Genomic DNA, 21,660 nt, shown 5'->3' on the forward strand with positions numbered 1-21,660 from the left:
CCATGTCTAAGACTAAGTGCAAGGCAAATTTAGTCATTAATCTTTAGAAAATTCCAATGGAGTATGTCTTGTGGGATCCAAGATAGGAGGCTATAGATTTAGATAATTCTGTGTGCTTGTCCACAATCACACAGGTAACAACTGGAAGAGGCAACTTTTAAACCCAGGTCATTCTAATTCCAAGCCCATGTTTTAATGATTTATTTCTTTTCTAACAACTTTATGGTCATTTGCATAGTATAAAATTAATCCATTGTGTTTAATTAAATGGTTTTTAGTGCATTTACAGAGTTGTGCAGCCCTCACCATAATTAAGTTCTAGAACATTTCTTTCACCACAAAAAGATCACTTGCTCTCATTTCCCATTGCCACTCCCACCATTAACCTACTTTCTATGGCTACAGATTTTCCTTTTTTGGACATTTCATTATAATAAGATCACTCAATATGTGGACCTTTTTATTTGGCTTCTTTCACTTAACACGTTTTTGAGATTCATTCATGTTGTGGCATGTATCAATATTACATTCTTTTTTATTGCTGCATCTCTATTAGCTTTATACTGCACAAATAATCTTATAATTGAAGAGAAATAAAAATGTATTAACATTAGGGTCTGAGATCTTCTTACACTAGTGAAAAATCCTTATTTTGCACAATGTTTCTCTCCTTCCGCATCTTCATCATCTGAGTCTGGGGACCTTTTATCATTTAATGTGGCTTTCCCCAGAACATTTTTACTTGTTGTCTACTTCAAACCTAGGCTGCACAGCACCACTGAACTAATACAATATATTTTTAAAAGTGCTTCAAGCATGTTACTTTTAGATTCTCAATAGCTCCCAAGTGTCTGTAGAATTAAGTTCAAATTCATTGAATTGGCATACCCAGACTTCCAGTCAAGTTCTTTTTTCCTCTCCTGTCTAACTTTGCATCCCTCTTCCTTCATGTGGTTAGATTTCTCTGACTGATGCCCTACATGTTTAACTGATTTCCAAGTGTGTGCTTTTCCCTGTGCCTGTTACCCAAATGGCAATCCTTCCCCTCTTCTCAGCTTCTATCCCAAATCCTACCTCCTTTAATGCTTCATTCTTGTCTTCCCCAGCCCCATATTCTCTCTCCCTTCAACTCTTTAGCAATGACTTTCTGTATCATATTTTTAGCCTTAGGCATTCACAGAACCTGTTCATGGGTGAAAGTGTGAGTGAGACTCCTTCAATCTAGGAAATATATTTTTTGGTGTGAACTATTTGAGGGCAAGTTTCATGTCTTGATTCCTTCAATGGGGGGTGGGGAGTGGAGAGGGCTTACTTCCCATGTCAATATTTTGCAATTAGTAGTACTCAAGAAAATTCATTGAATGAAAAATTTGTATTCCTTTACACAAACAGGAAAATGAATGCATGAAATAGTACTGACCAATGAAAGCAGCATTTTTTTCCTTTTAACTGTAAGGAATGAGGTGAACAAACATAAACTTCAACTTTACTATCAACACTTCAACAACAAAAGAGCTAAGAATAATTCCCAAGAAATGTGTGTCCAACCTCTTAGCTATAATATTAGACAAAGTCTTTTTTCAAGGGTGAAATGAAAAATGTTCAACACCATAATGGGGCTATCTAAGGGCAGCTCCATCACTGCCAGATATTCCAGTGCCTTAGAAAAGTAAGAGATGCTCAGGTCTAATATCCAATCTAGCAGGGCTTTCATTTCCTTCCAATCATAAAACAGAGGGCTACCCTGGAATAGAAAAACGACACAAGAAAGAACAACGACAGATTTCTACTCCATGGCAACATGCCAAAGTCTTGTTTAAACATGGTCCTGGAAGTCAGGAAAAGTGACATTTTGTTATTGGTACTTTAACATATAATATCCTTCTAGATTTGTAATCAAGATTTTATATTTTCTCCTAATCACATTCTTTTTTTTTTTTTTTTGGTACAGACTGGCCTTGCACCAAATTATAGAGAAACATACTGAAAAATCAGAAAATTTTTCTAACTTTAAAATATCAAGAAGGTATTATTTGGGCTCTGATACGTTTATTAAGCCATGGTTAGCTGGGTGCAGTGGCTCATGCCTGTAATCCCAGCACTTTGGGAGGACAATGCGAGCAGATCACCTGAGGTCAGGAGTTCGAGACAGCCTGACCAACGTGGCAAAACCCCGTCTCTACTAAAAATACAAAAATTAGCCAGGCATGATGGTGGGTACCTGTAACCCCAGCTACTTGGGAGGCAGAGGCAGGAGAATTGCTTGAACCCGGGAGGGTTGCACTGAGCTGAGATTGAGCCATTGTACTCCAGCCTGGGCATCTCAAGAAAAAAAGGAAAAAAAAAAAAAAAACCATGGTCACTGCAACACCAAGTTTCTCACTAAGGAAGTCCACTCCATCTCCTGACATTTTTGTTTCTTGTAATGGCAACAACATTCTCCCAGTCCACCAAGCTTATATCTAGATATTACCTTTTCTTTCTCTTCTCTGAATCCCCTCTCTTTCTTCAATGCCTTTCCTACCACATCATTTCCTTTATAGTTTGTTAACCATTAATTAATCCCTCTACTCATCAAAAATATCTCCTATGTGCTGGGTGATGTGCTATATGTGGACGACTCAACGGCGAGCAGAACAGACAGTCGCAGTCCCTGGAGCAGAGCTTGCAGCCTAATTCATCTTATTTAAATTCTTTTATGTCCAGGTGTGGTTGCTCATGCCTGTAATCCCAGCATTTTGGGAGGCTGAGTGCAGAGTTCGAGACCAGCCTGGGCAACATAGCAAGACCTCGTCTCTACAGATAATTAAAAATTATATAAAATAAAAAAATTCTTTTCTTGCCTCATCTCCTAACTGCAGTGTGTGCCTGGCACTGCTGCCTCATTCTTCTGCTATTAATAGTTAATCTTGGCCTTATGATCTTTGTGATTGCTCTGCCTTTGTGTCTCTTTTCATGCGGAAAATGCCCTAACACCCATCTACAGAAATTGTAGTCCTGAAGAAAGCTCATTTCCCTCAAGAGACCACCTTCCCTAAACCCTTAATAATCTGACCTTCCAGTTGCAATCTTGCCTTCCTTGGAGTTCCCATGACATTCTAATATCTTTTCCAACCTTTACCTTTCATCATCATCATATGCATAAGTATCATTATTCCTCACCCACTCCAGTCTCTTAAAAGCTGGACATGCATCAGCCTTTGTGCATTATATCAGCAGGAGTTTGTTCTGTTACGAGTTCATAAAACATGAGGTATTTTATAGAAGACTTCATTGAGCCTAAAAATACCAGATAAAATTGAATCATATAATCATGGAGAACAACATATTAATTTCATAACATTCTCCTTCTAGTAACTATTCAATACTGAAATATAATGGTTGAAGATGTTATTCCAGGTCTTTTAAAAAGATAATAAAAACTAGCACACTTTTAAAAATTAAGTATGCTTTTGTTTATGGTAACATGGGATATAGCCTTTGGGTGTGAGTCCTGCACATTTCAGTAGCCCATCTCTAACCTCTGTGTGACCAGAGAAATTCACTTAAGAAACTGTCGCCTAAGTGAAAAATAAATGTCTTACAACACTAGCCTATTTAAGCACCTAATTACAAGGTCAGACAAAAGTCAACTTGTTCTATAACAGATTGCTTTCATCAGTGGCTTCTTGTCTACCCAGAGCTTCAGTTAGGACGCCTCCACTCTTGGGTCCCGGTATGCTTGGATGCCATAGCCCTAACTTTGTACTAAGTCTCCTAAAAATCTTATTGATGTAGAATTTGGGGTAATTTGGAAAAGGACATAAGTTATCCTTACATAAGCCATTTCTCCACAGATTACAAATGAAAAGTAGCATTTTCCCATTCTTTTTCTAAAAATATAATCATTGAACACTTTCTGGTTCTTTTAAAAATTCTTTAAAATGAAATTTCAGGGTAAAAAGCTATGTTATCTTTAAAGTACTGGCTAAATTGTGAGGCTGCTCCAGCAAGTCTGTTTCAAAACACACTTCAACAAATGTGGATATATGTAAGTTATTCTTTTGTCATGCCGTCAAAAAATTTAGTACTTCTTTTAATATTTATTAATAATAGGAAATGTGCATTGTGGGCTTTTAGTGAGAAAAGCTTAACGACTATTTGTATTTTTCTGTGGCTTAAGTGTCAATCTTTGCCCAATTTCTTCATTTATTATTTACCTTTTCCTTTTCAATTTGTGTGAGTCTCTTTAAAGATATTAATACTTTATTGAATATTACAAAGATTTTTTTCAAGTCTGTTATAAGGTTTTAAGTTGACTTGTAAGTGTTTGAGGTTTTTACAATACAATTTTTTAAGTAGTAAAAATATTCTTTTTTTTTCATTTTTTTCTGAAATTTTGCCTCTTAGATCTTTTGTAACATGATTACTAAAAATATTATCAAGTATTTTCCTTTAGTAATTTATCCCTCTACATTTAAAATTTTTATTCATCTGAAGTTTATTTTTGTGAAAGGTAGAGAGTTGGGATATAATTTTATATTTTATACAAAAATCACACTCAATTATACAAAAGCCTTTTATTAACTTTCCTCTTTGACTTTAAGTGCCATCTTTAACAAAGAGTAGGTTATGACATGCTCATTCCTGGACCATCTTTTTTTCCCCATTTATCTCTTTCTCTGTTCTTGAACTTATACCAAGTGCTACTATTTTACTGTGTGTGTATTTGTGTGTGTATGTGTGTGTGTGGAGATAAATATGTAGACAGATAGATAACATATTGACATCTGAGAAGGAAGAAGGAAGGCTCCAGCCATCATTCTGCTATTCTTTAAGTTTTCTTAGCTCAATTCACATATTTGTTTTTCAAGAAGAATTTTATAATCAACTCATTGGTTCCTGGAAACCCACTAAGGAGATTTTGAAAGGGATTGTTATTAAATATACAGAGTTGTGAGTATGGAAATCTTTAAAATAGTGTGCTTTCCCTCTGGGACTATATCATTTTGTTAAATTAAGGCATTTTTGTGTTTTTAGTAATTTTTAAAATATGGTTTCATATGGCTCTTGCATATTTCTTATGAAATCTATTCCTATTTATTTTCTTTTTAATGACTATTATGAGTGGAATTTTAATTCCATTGTACGTTCTAACTGGTGTTTTTTATATAAGCACTTAAGTTTTGTTTTTAGCCAACTACCATGCTGAACATTATTTTTTGTTTTATTAGGTTTTCTGATCTATTAATATTTTATATGCAGAGTGTCCACTATTACTCTGTTTGAATAAAGGTAATGCTTTTCTTTCTTTCCATCTTTTTTTTTCTGTTTCTTATATTTTGGCATTTGCTTAAGCTGTCAGAAAAAAAATGTTAATAGCAGAAATGGTAGATTACTGTAATTTTACTTGGTATGATTACTGTTGCTATTTTAAAAACTCATTTGATTCATATATTTTCCTGATGTTGAATAAGTTAAATGGTTTTTCTAGGTCCATTTATGTGAGTAACCACCCTTCTTTAATCCCTGTAATTCGAAGTTGATATATGCAGTAGTATTAAGTAAATGAAAGAAGAGTGACATTATAATAGCATAAACTAGTAATAATTGTATATTAGCATATAGTCCCAAATTACTTCCCCATCAAAGATTTTCCAAAAGTAAAACTAAAATAGTATGTATTGGAAGCTTAGTTAAAAATCTAACCAGGGTAGATCTTTACGTACTGATACTGAAAGATGTCTGCCAAATATTTTTGACTTGACAAAGCAACTTGCAGAATAGCTCTATAGTATCTCATTTCTATGTAAAAATAATATATACATGCACACACCAATGTGTACACATATGTTTTACTTCATATCTAGAAAGGGGCACAACAACAGCATCATAATAATAGAGCCTAACACAAGGGCTGTGTTTTGAAGAGTGAGAGAGGTTTCTTTATTATCCATAAATGTCAGGTTCCTCTCTGTACTGTCAAGCATTCACTTCCTAAAATTCAGACTTAATCCATTAGTGATACATGAAAACTGATACTGCTACACAGTATTTTGGAAAGTCTTAAATTACAACATAAACCATACCTGAAAACTCAAGTTACTCTATATATTACTGGCATAATATCCAGGAAAAGAAAATGCTTTCAAATTTTCCCCCTTCAAATACATCAAGACATGCCATCTACTTTAACTGATTGAATACCCATAACCACATAAAAATTTCATGGAAAGTACAATGTAAATGCTATTTTCCTTATCTACCTTCTTGTCTCTGAGGGCTGTTTACCATTGGGATCCAACTTATTCTGGGAACTGTGCTACCTCCCTTAAAATATATATTTCCATTAGTGATGGAGAGTCGTATATTGGTTTACCTCTTCTTTGTCCTCTTTCCTAAAGCTAGTCATTTTCCTTATTTATAAGCTTCTCCTTTGCCACTGCCTTGTCCATTTGAAGATTCCAAAGTAGAAAATACAAGTTAGAAAAAAAAGCGAAAGAATTCTTCATAAATGTAATGATAAATTAATATTTATCCAGTGCTAAAATTATTTCATACTATTTTTACCTTAGAACTATTTTGCCTAAATAATAGAACTGAAAACTGATACAGATATTGACTTAAGAATTCCTTGGTTTATGAAGATTTATGACATAAGGCATAAGGACTGCCTAGTCTCCATTCCAGCAGCAAATTAATTAATTAGTCAGTTAATTAATGTTGTAATAACTGTTTATTGAGAATACTTTTATTAAGGAAGTTAAACCATCACTCACAGTACGCAGACATGCTATGAGGAATTTTTTTTCTGAAATGTCTCTCCTTCTGTCCTTGAAAAGATGGTAAAGCTTAATCCTCACCTAAAACATTAAAGTCCCTAGTTGTTTTGAAGTCCAAAGCATCATGGTTTCTAAAACAGATGGGAGCTGGCTTGAGACATGTTCCTCATCAAACTTTCTTTGGGGTAACCAAATACAATGCTAAGAACCTGGCCACAATAAAAGCAGCTGGTGAAGGAGAGCCTGAATCTGGTCTTTTCTAACTCCTCACATACCTAGGGCTAGTCTCAAAATAATCCCAGATATTGTTTGCTTAAGTTAAAAACTGAAACGTGCGTGTATGTATGTGTGTGTGTGCGTGTGTGTGTGTGTGTGTGTAGAAAGAGAAGGAAAATAACATACTCTTCAACAACTTACCATTTCCATGATCTAACCTAGAGTACCCTGTCTCAAAAAAAAGAAAGAAAATACATTTTCATAGAATCACAATATCATCTAATTTAATTTTACATATGCAAACAAAATGTATAAAAGACTATTTTATCCATGAAAAATGTGTACAGTAACGTACTTTTTATACACTGTTTGAGCCCTCAGTTAGAAAATCCAAATCAAGTTTAAGTTTAGTGTTTAACTGTAAATGCCAAGCTAATATTGTTTTCTACTGTAATTACTTCAGGAATAAATTTCTATTGTGATGTGATGAAAACAGTGTATCCATCAGTCTTGAAATCAAGTGATCCTTGAGTAAATTTAAATATTTGAGAGGGTATCCATATTTGAGATAAGCACAAACAAACATAAACCAAAAACACAAACTACACCTCCCATATACGACCAGAAATGTGAAATAAGATTTATTTTACTGCATCTGTGCTTGCAATTAGGAAAGTCTCTGCTTTAGTCTATCTTTTCTTGGTGCTACATAGTCTTTCTTAAGATGTTTAAGGAAAAAAATTGAGACATTGAAGAGCTCATTCATATTTCCCCATGGGAATTTTATCTTCGTTGACAGAAACCAGTAACTATTTTTTAAAGGATTTTTTAAACTGATTAACTAAATAAAAAATATTTACAAAGAGCTGTGCTCATACTGCACCAAATATACATCAACATTTGTAACACATAATTTAATTTCATAGGGAGCCATAAGCATATAGGTGTATACTAGTTATGAGAAGTATGTATCTTGCAAAGATATGACAAATCTGGAAACCATTGGTGGAATAATAGGAACAAAAAAAATCCCAACAACGTGTAAATCAAACAGCAAGGTGTAAATGAAAGTGCCAACCATTCATTTTCAGATTCTCTGAGCCCTAGGTTGCTGAAGATCGTTGTTGGCAGTAAAACTGTCTCCTTCCATCGGGTCGGGTGGAGAGCAGCATGATTGGCAGGGCAAATAGAAGACAAAGGAGAAAGCCTTCAATCTGCAGCTGATGCACGGAAGAACATGGGGAGCTGAGCTTACAATAGAGACAACATTACCAAGCTAATGGCATGGGCAATCATGGGGCCACCACGCATCTTGGGTATCAGCAGGGCATCCATTTTCAGCTAAGTGTTAGAGTACCTTTTTGCTTTCTCTCACCACTGCAGGGGTAAAACAACTTAGTGCGTGAAACCCACTGACTGGTAATAAATTACTATATTGGATACTTTTTGTTTTCTTTCAGCAATGACTTTACTGTGTATTCTTGCTATCACTACCAATTAAAGTGGAGCCTGCTTTAGCGAACTGTATCTAACTATATATCAGCCCTGATGCTCCAATTGCTTTGGCAAGTATCACAGGGTCAAGAGGCTCCTTTGACCTTTATCATCTAAGTCTTTCTGACCACTCACTATTTGAAGCAATCTCAGCTGAACAGATGGACACTTTCTGCAACATTATAAAGCTTAGAATATAAAGATAAATGAAATTGTGTTTCAGGCTTCAAACTGGTTTATGCCTGTAAAATATTATTAGTGTGTTTCCAAAATCTCCAGATTTAAAGTGTATAATCTGACTCTGGCTAATGGACAAATTGCTCATCTCTTTTTTAATTATAGGTTTTGTGTTTTAAGTGTGAAGAATAGCAGAATTTTGTAAAGCAGTTCTCAGGGTTATCCAGTTACATTTTTAATGCATATATCAATAAACCATTATAAAATGAAGGGTGTCATTTACTGTGCAATGAACCTTTTGCATGTTGGTTTTTAAAATGATGTACTAAGAAAGATATGCCAAACACAGAAAAACTAAAACTGTAAATGTTGGATGAAGTAAAAATTAAGATTTTTATTTGCCTTAAGCATGATTTTTCTCTTGAACTGTATCATTTAACTGCTAGGAGATTCTAGTATTTTTGCACATCTAAATGTAAAAGGAAAATGATTAAGCATCAGCTTTATATTCTTTAACCCATTTGTGTTAGTATATCATACATGGTTATTTGAATATTTTGAAATTGCTAGATTAACCTTAAGTAGGACATATATTTTTTTTTCTAGTCTCCTTTAAATAAAGTGATCATATAATTTATTGTTCAAACCAGGCTACTTTTTAGAGTCAAATGGTGCATTATTAATAATTACCTTTAAACAAGAGGCATGAGCCAAAACTGTCTCAGTGAACCTGGATGTATCATGACCCTATCTTACAGGAATAAGGTGATGATTTGGCTTATTAAAAAGCATCAGTGTTTCTGCGACACTTAAAATGTGACTATTGTTCTGTAAATCATAACCATATCTCTGTACCTCTATTTTTTTAATGACCGCAAAGAAATTAAGTTTCTTTTTACACTCTCAGTTAGTTTATTTCTACTTCTCAAAAAACTTCTGATGTATACAACAAAGGAAAAACAACCAAAGTCCTAACTATAAAAATATTGCTAGATGGTTTGAAATTTTTATTTTTATATCTCATGCTTATAAAACCCCCGTAACTCATATTCTCTTATCATATTTCCCAAATAATCTCTCAGCAATCAACTAAATTTCTGTGATGCAGATTCAGTTGCAGGTAAGTGAGAAATAACACAAATAATGGATTTAGAGGTAAACAAACTGCTCATCGTTTTTGAAAAATGTTGTAAGACCAAGGTAAGGGAGGGAGTGAGGGATAGAAAAAGAAAAGAAAGAAGGTAAACAAAATTACCAAAGGCCAGAAGACTGTTTCAGGTCACCTTGTGTTGAGGACTGGTTAACAAACAAGAGACAAAAGCTAGGGACCAATGTATTCTCCCCAACAAAAAGAACCACAACCACAAGTGTGTCCCCAGCTTCTGGCAAAGGATTGAAACCAAGTGCCAGCTTTAAACTTTCATTGTTTTATAAATAATTCTGAGAAATAAATGTACAACAAAATATCCTCTCTAGGAACTGAAATACTGAAATGATAGAAAATGTCAAATAAAAGCTCTGGGACAGTTAAAAAAAAAATGGCAAGGAAAGTAAGGTATGGCCAAATAGGTGTAATAAAAAGGAAGTCTCATAACCAAAAATAAAAAAGGGAATAATTAAGGGTCTTTGTTGACAAATTACTGAAGTCAAAATATTCCCCCAAATTGTAGGGTATTGCCTGTACTAGAGACAATATACAAAGGATTATCCTTTCTTGGTACGATGCAAAGGTAAGGACTCCATTAGTCCTATGACAGAGACTCCAGTAGAAAGCTTAGTAAGTCTGACCAGATCTCAAGAATAAAATGTGAAAAATCAGAATTATTTTTGTGCACAGATTAGAAAATCATATAACTCCATGTGAAAAATGGAAAAGATGTGTTCAATTGTTATGAAATCACAATAGTACAGAACACGAAATACTAACTCAGACACCAAATTCTGAATTATAGAAGAAACTGAAGGTATTTATACACATTCATAAATTTTAAAAAAGTAAGATAAGCAAAGGACATTTGAAAGAGATTCATTACTTAAAAATAGCTTTTGCTATATTATTTTTGCCTTTAATAAATAATACTAATATTGTTTACAAAGAATTCAATAATAAAGATAATCAAAAGAAAATTAGATCATCTATAATTATAACACCTAGGGAGATCCTTAACTTCCTGAAGCAGGAATCTAAAGAGAAACCACACTTTTCCACAAAATTTCATATAATTTTACATAGAGCCCTAGAAATTATCTGTGCAATCATCAGTATTTTTTTCCTCTCTCATGCTCCCTCTCCTCAGTCATTGGTATTTCTACCAAATGCTTACAGTTCTCCACCTTTTCCCAGCATATGGCTTCTGCTTCATTAGCTTTGTCTCTGTGTAACAATGAAGAGCAGAGATCCCTTCTGACCCCAGGTTGGTACACTGAGTGAATAAGAAATAATAAACTTGAGTTGTTTTAGCCAATGAGATTTGGGACATTATTTGTTACTAGAACATAATATAGCCTATTCTGATCTAGATATTTTCCAAATTGATATCAATATATACATGAATAGATAGGTGGAAACAAGTGAGGCCTGGTGACCGATTCAATGTCATATAGCCACTCATTTAATCAATGCAACTACTGAAATGCCAAAGTTGAAATTAAAACCCAGATTGACTACTCCTAGTCCAGTGCTCCTTCCACTACATGAAGTGTGATTTCTCATGCTTATGTGCATTATACTTTCCCTGGAAACTACTAGAAGACACAGAAACAAATTCCCCCTAACTTCCCCACCTCTGACAGATGGCACATCTGTTTGAATAGACACGTCATAATCCAATTTTGGTCTATTCTGCATCCTATAAAAATTCAATGTCACTAATAGAATAAAAGTTCTCAATATCAAATTTAAAAAATTCATTAATAAGCCAAATTTTACGTAGCAGGAAAGATATTTGTCTCATGTGTTCTTTAAATAGCAATTATTTCCTTCCATTTGTTTTCACTTCTTTCTCTATATGTTTTTGTCAATTAAGGTAACAAGTATGTGTTACTAAATTTCTCTGTATTCGCCCTCTAGAGATGAAAACTAATTAAAAGAGATGTGGTATGTACATGTAATTTTACTTACTCCAAACACCTTTGCTTCCCAAACTATGCCACTGAAATCAGCAGTATCATATTGATGCTTTCTAAACATCATACTAACAAGCTTATAATTGGCCAAGAGGTCAGGAAAGGTATAGGTCTGAAGGAAAAACAACTTAGCCAGAATTGGCTCACCATTAAGTAGACCAAAGGACAAATTTTTTTTTAAATAGTGCTTCTCCTCTTTTGAGTGATTTGTATGTGTATTCACATAGTGAATAACCAACCACAAACACTTATTTTGGGTATATATTTGTGTGGCCACCAGATATTTCAGTCAATTCAATTCAACACATACTTATTAAATTGAAATCAATACCCAGAGAGTATGCTCACTGAAAAAAAAAAAGTATATAAAATTTATGAAATGTCTCAGAACATGAGTTCTTTCAAACAACCATACCACAATAACTTCTCACATGTGTAGCAACTGATTGACAAGATCAAGCTTGTAGACTACCTTAAAAAAGTAAGAAGCAGAAGAAACAAGACAAAAATCTCTGAAAACCCAAAAGAGAGTTTACAAACCAGGGCTCCCAAATTGAGCAAAACCAGTTACAATTTTCAGCAAATAGGGAGCTTTACAAGAAAATCTGTTAATGACAATAATAAAATATAGTTCTTTCCAGTGGAAAGCTAGCACACTCCTCTTCTTGTGGCCTATTATACTCAATTATAACACAATTTAATCACAGCACTGCCTATTGCAGAGGTCAAGAAACAATGACCTGTAGGCCAAATCCTGCCTACCACTTCTCTTTGCAAAGAAACTATTACTGGAACACAGAAACACTCATTTACTGATGCATTGGCTATGGTTGTTTTTGCACTACCAACGCAGAGTTGAGTAGGTGTACCAGAGACTGTATGGCCCACAAAACCAAAAAATATTTGATATCTGATCCTTTAGAGAAAAAAATTGCCAACCCCTGGCTTATTCTAAATTAATGGGAATTTTAAATGTATGCAAAATATTTTTTCTGGGTAAAAATGCAATATAAATATAAAGAGAGCAATTTTGCATGTTAAATCCCCTTAATTCAGTTGTTACACTTTAAAAGAGGACCCTATCTTAAGTCTGTATTGGTTGTTTTTGTTACGCATGAGATTTTCCACCACAAATATAAATTGCTCCCAAAAGTCCAAGTCCAGGAATTCTTACAACTCTATAGCAAAAAACCCTAATAATACAATAAAAAAAACCAAGCCAAGCGTTTGAATAGACATTTCTCCAACAAAGATATACAAATGGTCAAGAAATATATGCAAAATCAATATCATTAATTATCAAAGAAATGCAAACCAAAACCACAATGAGATACCATCCAATACCTCTCAGGATGGCTATTATTAAATGAAAACAAAAACAAAACAAACAAAAGTCAGGTGTTTGTGAGGATGTAGAGAAATTGGAATCCTAGCACACTGTGGGTAGAAATGCAAAATGGTGCAGCTGCTATGAAAAACAGCATGGAGGTTCCTCAAAAAATTAAAAATAGAACTACCATATGGTCCAGTAATCTGACTTCTGGGTATTTATCCAAAAGAATTAAAATCAGGATCCTGAAGAAGTATTAGCATGTCTATGTTAAATGCAGCATCACAATAACCAAGATGTGGAAATAACCTAAAAGTTCATTAGCAGATGAATGGATGGAGAAATTTTGATATATACATACAATGGAATAACATTTAGCCTTTCAAGAGAAGGAAATTCTGCAATATGTGATAACATGATGAACCTTGAGAACATATGCTAAGTGAAATAAGCAGTCACAGAAAGACAAATATTGCCTGATTACACCAATATGCAATATCTGAAATAGTCAAATTCATAGAATTGAAGAGTGGAATTGTGCTTGCTAGGGGATTAAATTATTAATCAATGGGCATAAAGTTTCAGCCCAGTAAAATTAGTAAGCTATAGAGATCTGCTGTACAACATTGTACCTAGAGTCAGCAATAACGTATTATACACTTAAAAATTTGTTAAGAGGGCAGATGTCATGTTAAGTGTTCTTACCAAAATAAAATAAGAAGTTGAAGTCCAGGTTCAAAGACTTCCTTTTATTTTCTTCAGGGGTACAAGTCATAGTTAACCTTCCACTGTGTCTCACTTTATATTCCATCTCCAGTCATATCAACTTCTCATTAACCTCCTACTTCTTCCCCATCTTCATATTCTGGGCTTTTGGACCTGCTGTTCCTTATAGCAAAATCTTATTCATCCATCAAGATTTAGTCCTAATATGACTTCCTGCATACCACAGACAGGGTTAGCCTCACCATCTAAAGCGGTTCCTCCCACTGGCACTTTGGGATATAGGTCAACTAGAGCACATATGTCACACCATGGTTTTTGCCAGCTAGATGTTAAAACAAACAAAAAAACAAAACAAAACAAACACTAGCTAACAATTTCTTTCTCTTGCTTCAACTAAGCAATGGACTCCTCTTCCAGATACACTCTGTCCTCTAATTCAGTTTTGTGTTTTTTTTTTTACATAGCAAACAAAATGACCTTTTCAAAACATAAATCAAATCAAGTTACTCCTTTTGAGCAAAATCGTGAAAAGACTCCCTTTAATACTTGGAAGTCAAGCTTCTTACTTTGGATTATTACACCCAACATATTCTGTCCATCCCTCACTTTTCAATATTGACTCTTAATTCTCCCTCCCCCATACTCCTCTTGAGTCACAGTGGCCTTTTTGACTTCATTGTCTACCTCAAGCTCATTCCTACTTTAGGCCTTCTGTTGTAGCTGTTTGCTTTCCTTAGAATATTCTCCCCTCTGAAAGGTGGGAGAATCTCTGGTTCTTTCTTGCAATTCAAACAGTATAAATCCTACCTCCTTCTCTGATGTTCTTTGACCACTCAGGCTATAGTAAACCCCTAGGACTGTCTATCAAACTGCCCAACATTAATTCCCTGCAGAGCCTTTATCATTATCTGACAGTCTTGTTTTGTTTTGTTTACGATGTATCCTCTCTCACTAGAAATGTAAGTGCCATGGGCACCATGATCTTGTATCAAGAAGAGTGCCTGGTACATAGTAGATGTTCAATGAATATTTGCTGAATGAATAAAGTATTCTGTTTTGCATTCCATGCTACAAAACTTACATAACATGCAGACACAGTAATTCTTTGTTTTCAAGGAGCTTTAGGCCTAACTGAGAAAATAAGACAAATAAATAGTGGTAAAATAATTAGGTAATCTATAGTTTTTGTTTGTTTGTTTGTTTGTTTGTTTGTTTTGAGACAGAGACTTGCTCTATTGCTCAGGCTGGAGTGCAGTGGTGTGATCTCAGCTCACTGCAACGTCTGCCTCCCAGGTTCAAGCAATTCTCCTGTCTCAGCCTCCCGAGTAGCTGGGACTAAAGGTGCGTGAAACCATGCTGGCTAATTTTTTTGTATTTTTAGTAGAGACGGTGTTTCACCATGTTGGTCAGGCTGGTCTCAAACTCCAGACCTCAGGTGATCTGCCCACCTCTGCCTCCCAAAATGCTGGGATTACAGGAGTGAGCCACTGCGCCCAGTCCATAGTTAATTTATAAATTGTTTAATCACTTCTCGGCCTTCTGGCTAAGATCAAATGTAGCATCTGTTTTTATCAGTTTAATATAAATTGTTTAACTAGCAGGTTCATGGTAAATTGTACATGCACATGCTGTAGTCTAGGTAGGATTTGACTAGGTAAAGAGAATATCTCTGGTACATGAGATTGAGCAGGAAGAAATGTGGAGAATAGAGTCACCAGAACCACCCATGTGGAAGAGCACTAGTGTACCAGAAATTACTGAAGAGCCTTGTCATGGGAATCTAAATGGGGTCTTCAGAGACAAGGAAGAAGAACAAATCCTATGAAGCTCAGTTTCTCCTGGGGCTGCTAATCCAGTATGCCACCCTACCTTCCCACAATGAGCTACCTAAAAGCATTTAATGTCATGCATGTTGAAACGTAATCAGCCCTCTTTCCTCTTTATCCTCTGATGAGAGGGTGAGTTAAGCAATTTTCAAATGATGTACAAAAGCAGGAAGCAATGTTTGCTACTTGGGGGATGCAGAATTGTACTAGTCTTTGCATCTGGGAAATGAAACATAAATCAGGCCTCTTCATATTTATTACACTTAAATTTCTGAAAGTTATTACAAACCTGTTGATTAGATTGTTGCTGGCTTCAGGGGTTTTGAATTGAGGGGAGGGCTTAGTAAAGTAATTATTTCAGGGAAGTAGAGACTCCTGATATACGACGCAATCCTCAGGCTATTTTTGAGTGCTTATTTTAGACAACTTTGTTATTAGAAAAAGAAGTCTAAGATTTAAGGGCAAGTAAACGGGGTAATAATATGCACTTTGTTGGTATAACAAGCCATTTTAACCACATTGCCTTTTAATCTTCCTTTCTGAGTCTTTATCAGCTCTGTTCTTTGCCCACCTTACCCAAAGTGAATCATTTCTCCCTAATATGCTGGGCATACTAAGTTTTATCACCACTATTTAATATACTTTTTCTTATAAACTTTTGAATTAATTGAGACTGGTGTCTAAATATCAGTGGAGGCTGCTGCTGTGTTTCAACAGCCTCTTTGCTATTATTGACTATTTTTTGCTAGGTCACTATCTTCTGTACAATCAAGTCACATGTAAACCTGATTTGGACTTAAAGCAATTGGGTGGCGAAATAAATACACTTTTTTTTCTGTCAGTCATTTATATTTTTTTCTCTTACATTTCAAAAAAGGAAGCATTCTTTACTTTCTTACCATCTATTCTTCATGTTTTAGACTTCAGTAGTTTTCAATTCATGAGTTTATTCCACAAATATTTCTGAATGCCTTCCACGTGCCAGATATGCTAGGTGATGAGAATTTCATGATAAAGTTATAAAATAGGTTTATCACAACTGTAACTGTCCCCTTTGAACTTATACTGTAGTAGAGGGTAGAGAAGATACAAAATGAAATAAAAAGGATGCTGAGAAAGAGAGTAACAGAAAGTGGGCTGCTACCTACATAATGGTAAACTGACATCGAAGTTAGACTTGAAGGTGTAGAATTGGGGTGAAAATATTCTGGCAAAAGACTAACATCAGTGGAAATATGAGTTTCTTTAATAAGGCCAAATAGTTGGGGATTAAATATCTGGGTCATGGGACTGAACCTGTAGTTGAAGTTTTTCATCGTTTTTAATGTATGATTTTTGATTTTGGTTTGTATTACAAGGATGAATGCAACTCAGATTAATAATAATGGAATGCTCATTCTTAGTTTCTTTTCTTTCCATCATGCTTGTGGAAGCTGAAAATAATATTTCGTAAACAGTTATGTGAGTTCAATAGACTGGAAATTGTTATGGCTGAAGAATATGTGTAAACCTTACAGGACACCCCCTGCCCCACATGATACGTGTCAAACTCAAATTTATAACTCCAAAGATATTCTTGCTAAGAAAATAATAGATAGAGTTCCTAGTTTAGGAGATATAATACATTTTAAAATAATAGTACTAAATAGAAATTTGAATTTTATGAACATTCTGAAATATTAAAGTGGATATTTCCTAGGTTTTGATTATCCATAAATATACCCAGTCTGGAAATCAACACAAAATTACCAGTGGATAGTAAAAATCAATTAGAGTTCTTTCCCAAGTATCATTCATGAACTACTGACAAAACCTGCTCTAATTCTCAAGTGAAGAAACTTTTAATTATAATATGATGTATGTGTTCATGCTGAATGAAATTCAGTATATCCTGAAAACAAGAATTAAAAGCAACCATACTAAATGATTTATCAAGAAGACATCAGGTAACCACAAGAGGGCTGCAAAAGATTTAAGAGATATGATGTATCATTCATACATAATGAGACTTTTGTAGATTATATTACTTAGTCCCATTTGTCTGTGAATTAAACACTGATTTATTATAGCCTTTATACAGATAGAGAAATAAGGGCCCAAATCCTTAGATTTTATTCATTAGTGAAAGATAAACAGATTTTGATAATTATTTCCTGTTACAAAACTGAAGTCTGATAAAATATAATAACTCAATGTTCTAAAATACAAGAACTTGGTCCTAGAATTAATGGACATAGAACATTAGGTGAAGGCAAAAAAACATCAAGTTGTGGCCCCATAGCTGGGCCTTTGTGGTAGGTGCACAAGAACAGTGAAACAAACCATCATCTGAGGTACTGTGTGTTATATGGGCACTTCCTCACTATGCAACTCATTGAATTTTCTGTATCTAATCTCAGTTGCTATCTTGATTATGATAGAAGGGTAGACCATTTAAATCAGATGTATATTGAGGGCATAATTTGTCATGATTAATTGAATTATCATAAAAAGCAAAAATTTTGACAAAATACACTCAGAACTGTTAGTTTTCTGCTTCTATCTTACTAATTCCATCCTTGTTAACACCAGAAATTTAATGACTAAAAGTATGTCTCAAGATATTTTAAGCTGATAATTAGCATACATAAATGTTAAAGTCATAAAAGAAAGATACGCTTAAGAGATCTTGGCCAGGCGCAGTGGCTCACGCCTATAATCCCAGCACTTTGGGAGGCTGAGGCGGGTGGATCACCTGAGGTCAGGAGTTCGAGACCAGCCTGGCCAACATGGTGAAACCCCATCACTACTAAAAATACAAAAATTAGCCGGGCGTGGTGGTGCACACCTGTAATCCCAGCTACCCAAGAGGCTGAGGCAGGAGAATCGCTGGAACCTGGGAGGCAGAGGCTGCAATAAGCAAGGATTGCACCACTTCACTCCAGCCTGGGTGACAGAGCAAGATGCCATTTCAAAAAAAAAAAAAGAGAGAGATCTTAACGACAATTTGTTACCATCTATCAACTTGACTTTATAATTGATCTGGTTTAATAAAAGATAGGTCCTTGGTAATTAACAATTCTGGACTGACAGTCATATAATAAAAACTTCGTGAAAGTTCAAGATTCAGGTATCCTCTTAGATTTGGGAAGATGTCAACTGTCAAATAATTTTCTTATTTGAGCCTCAAGATAATCACACATGAAGAGACAGGACCCATACTATTCTTTCCATATTTTGCCGTATGATTACATGATCAATGTCATGCTATGGTTGTTGTAAAACAGAGATTGGCCTGAGAGACAAGAAAAAGGAAAACAAAACATCTGCTACCAGAGAATCAATGGAGAAGGCCACGTTTTATATAACGACAAGAGACCTCTAGTGGGAGCTAGGAAGAAAGTAATGAAGGTGAGCAGGACTTTGCATTTTGTAAGTTTTTTTTTTTTTTTTTGAGACGGAGTCTTGCTCTGTCGGCCAGGCTGTGACACAATGTTGGCTCACTGCAACTTCCGTCTCCTGGGTTCAAGCAATTCTCCTGCTTCAGCCTCCTGAGTAGCTGGGATTACAGGCACATGCCATCACGCCTGACTAATTTTTGTATTTTTAGTAGAGACGGGGTTTCACCATGTTGGTCAGGCTGGTCTCGAACTCCTGACCTCGTGATCCGCCCGCCTCAGCCTCTCAAAGTGCTGGGATTACAGGCATGAGCCATGGTGCCCGGCTTTGTAAGCTTTATTAATGGCTTTCTAAAAGTCATCAGGTTTTGGGCAATATGTGAAGACATAGAACAACTACAATTTTCAGTCACATTTGATTGTGCATGGAGTTAAATATGTGCATAAGAAAGCCCCTGCTGCTCACAGCAGCTTGTTAGGATCATTTTTATATCTGGCAGGAATAATCACACTTGAACCAAAAGATTATGCAGGATATTTTAATTTAGGATTAAAGCTGTTTGCAGAATTATATGAGCTGTATAGTACGAAAAAAATTACAAATAAATAAATGTCATTTGGAGATGCAGAGAACTGGTGGTGCCTTCAGGGCATCACTATTAAAACAGAATTCAGAAAAATGGACAAGAATGTTAGCTGGATGTATTTTTTTAATAAGTTCATGCTCTTAGTTCCAATAAACAAAGATAAAGTCTTAATAGATTTTGTTTTTAATAGTATAGGGGAAATATTCCATGAAAATAAATGCTTTCTTTTTTGAGAATTGCTTCCTGTTAGTTTTTTGCATTTGCTGCTCTCTTAGGGCCAGTTTCAACATAAGTCATTGGTAAAGAAGTAGTGCTCCTGTTGGGATTGCTTTAAATGGGTCCAGATGGTACTCTCAGTCAATAAGTGATATTACCAGCTTTCAACAAGAAAGATTTTATTCTCCTCCATTTCTTTCCAGATATAAGCAACTAATACTTTGAGTTAACATTTGAATTCTACAAACGTCATTTTTTTCCCAGAAAATACCATCCAGTGCATTAGTCATTAAAAAAACAGAATAGAAACACATTTTAAAGAGGCAACATTTATAATCATTTTAATCAGAACCGACAAGTTGCTCAAAAACAGAGCATCCAAATCCACTGGAGTGAATTTTGACCCCAATAAATAATAACCTCTTTAAGTAAGTGGAATAGAGTCGTCTTTTGGGTACTACAAGAAGCAGGATCTTAACAAATTTTGAGAGGCTACATGTTTTTAAAAAGGAAAAACAGGCCTGGCACGGTGGCTCATACCTGTAATCCCAGCACTTTGGGAGGCCAAGGCGGGCAGATCACAAGGTCCAGAGATCCAGACCATCCTGGCTAACACAGTGAAATCCCATTTCTACTAAAAATACAAAAAATTAGCTGGTTGTGGTGGCATGCGCTTGTAGTCCCAGCTACTCGGGAGGCTGAGGCAGGAGAATCACTTGAAACTGGGAGGCACAGGCTGCAGTAAGCCGAGATCACGTCACTGCACTCCAGCCTGGGCAAAAGAGTGAGACTTCCTCTCAAAAAAAAAAAAAAAAGAAAGAAAGAAAGAAAGAAAGAAAAAAAAAAAGAAAAAGGGAAAGGGAAAGGAGAAAAGAAATAAGGAAGAAAAAAGTCTAAATAAGCTAAATAGTTTTGGATGCATAATATATGAGCATGATTACAGAATTCATAGGTTCTAAAATATCTATAAAATTATTAATGTAAATGAAGGCAAATGCAAAGATGTGCTTTAATAAAGTATGCTAACACAGTCCCTAGATCAAGCTAAATACAAAATTAAAATGCCTAAAATGTTTAACTTTTCTCCATATTCTATGTTAGAACTTCCTCCTTCAAATTAACTGATAATTACAAACAGAGTATTTAATCCAAGAAGAAAGTTATAATCTTAGATTTCTATGTCTCTTATAGGGTTAATGAAATATCGTAGGGGGAGAGAAACTGAAATAAATCTAAAGCTAAGTTTAGTACTAAATAAGTGATATAAATATTTATTCAGTGAAAAATCTTACTTTAGAAATAATGGAAGAGAGAACATTTTTTGAAACCAGCTAAACCCAAAGCAGAACCAACCTTTTCACTGGTAGAAATCACGGTTGTCTATCAGCAATTATAAAAGCAATAACGCCGACCTTGAATCAGCCTTAAAGGTCTTCGCTCACAATTACATTATCAGCTTTATGAATTTTCAGTTGCTATCTCAGCCATAAATTCAATAAATGCAGAGTTGATCAGTAATAGGAAGATAGCTATTTTAACAGCTGACTTCATTGAAAAAGGCATTTGAGAAAGTACACATTATACTGGCATTTTCCATGTTAAAAAATGCAGCTTTTTCAAATCCTGCTCAGTACACTTTAGATGAGGACTTATGTCCTCTCAGGAACAACAATGAAAACTAAAAATCAAACTCAGCCAAAACTAGAAATGATTTAAATAAATTATATCTGCAGCCCTGGGAAAGCAACAGTCAGCTAAAAGGTTTTTATACCTGGAAATGTTTTTACATTTCAAGACTTTACCTTGGAGCATTCTTTTTTCTCA

At 34.9% G+C, this 21,660-nt stretch overlaps 1 protein-coding gene and 1 pseudogene across 5 annotated transcripts in view; one reads left to right on the top strand and one right to left on the bottom strand.

The window, feature by feature from the left end:
* WDR72 (WD repeat domain 72) overlaps positions 1-21,660 on the bottom strand; it is a 236,037-nt gene that overhangs the window by 118,024 nt on the left and 96,353 nt on the right.
* On the top strand, positions 15,354-15,501 carry LOC112129243 (U2 spliceosomal RNA; annotated as a pseudogene).

Source organism: Pongo abelii, chromosome 16 (genome assembly GCF_028885655.2).
Source record: "Pongo abelii isolate AG06213 chromosome 16, NHGRI_mPonAbe1-v2.0_pri, whole genome shotgun sequence".
Lineage (NCBI taxonomy): Eukaryota > Metazoa > Chordata > Mammalia > Primates > Hominidae > Pongo > Pongo abelii.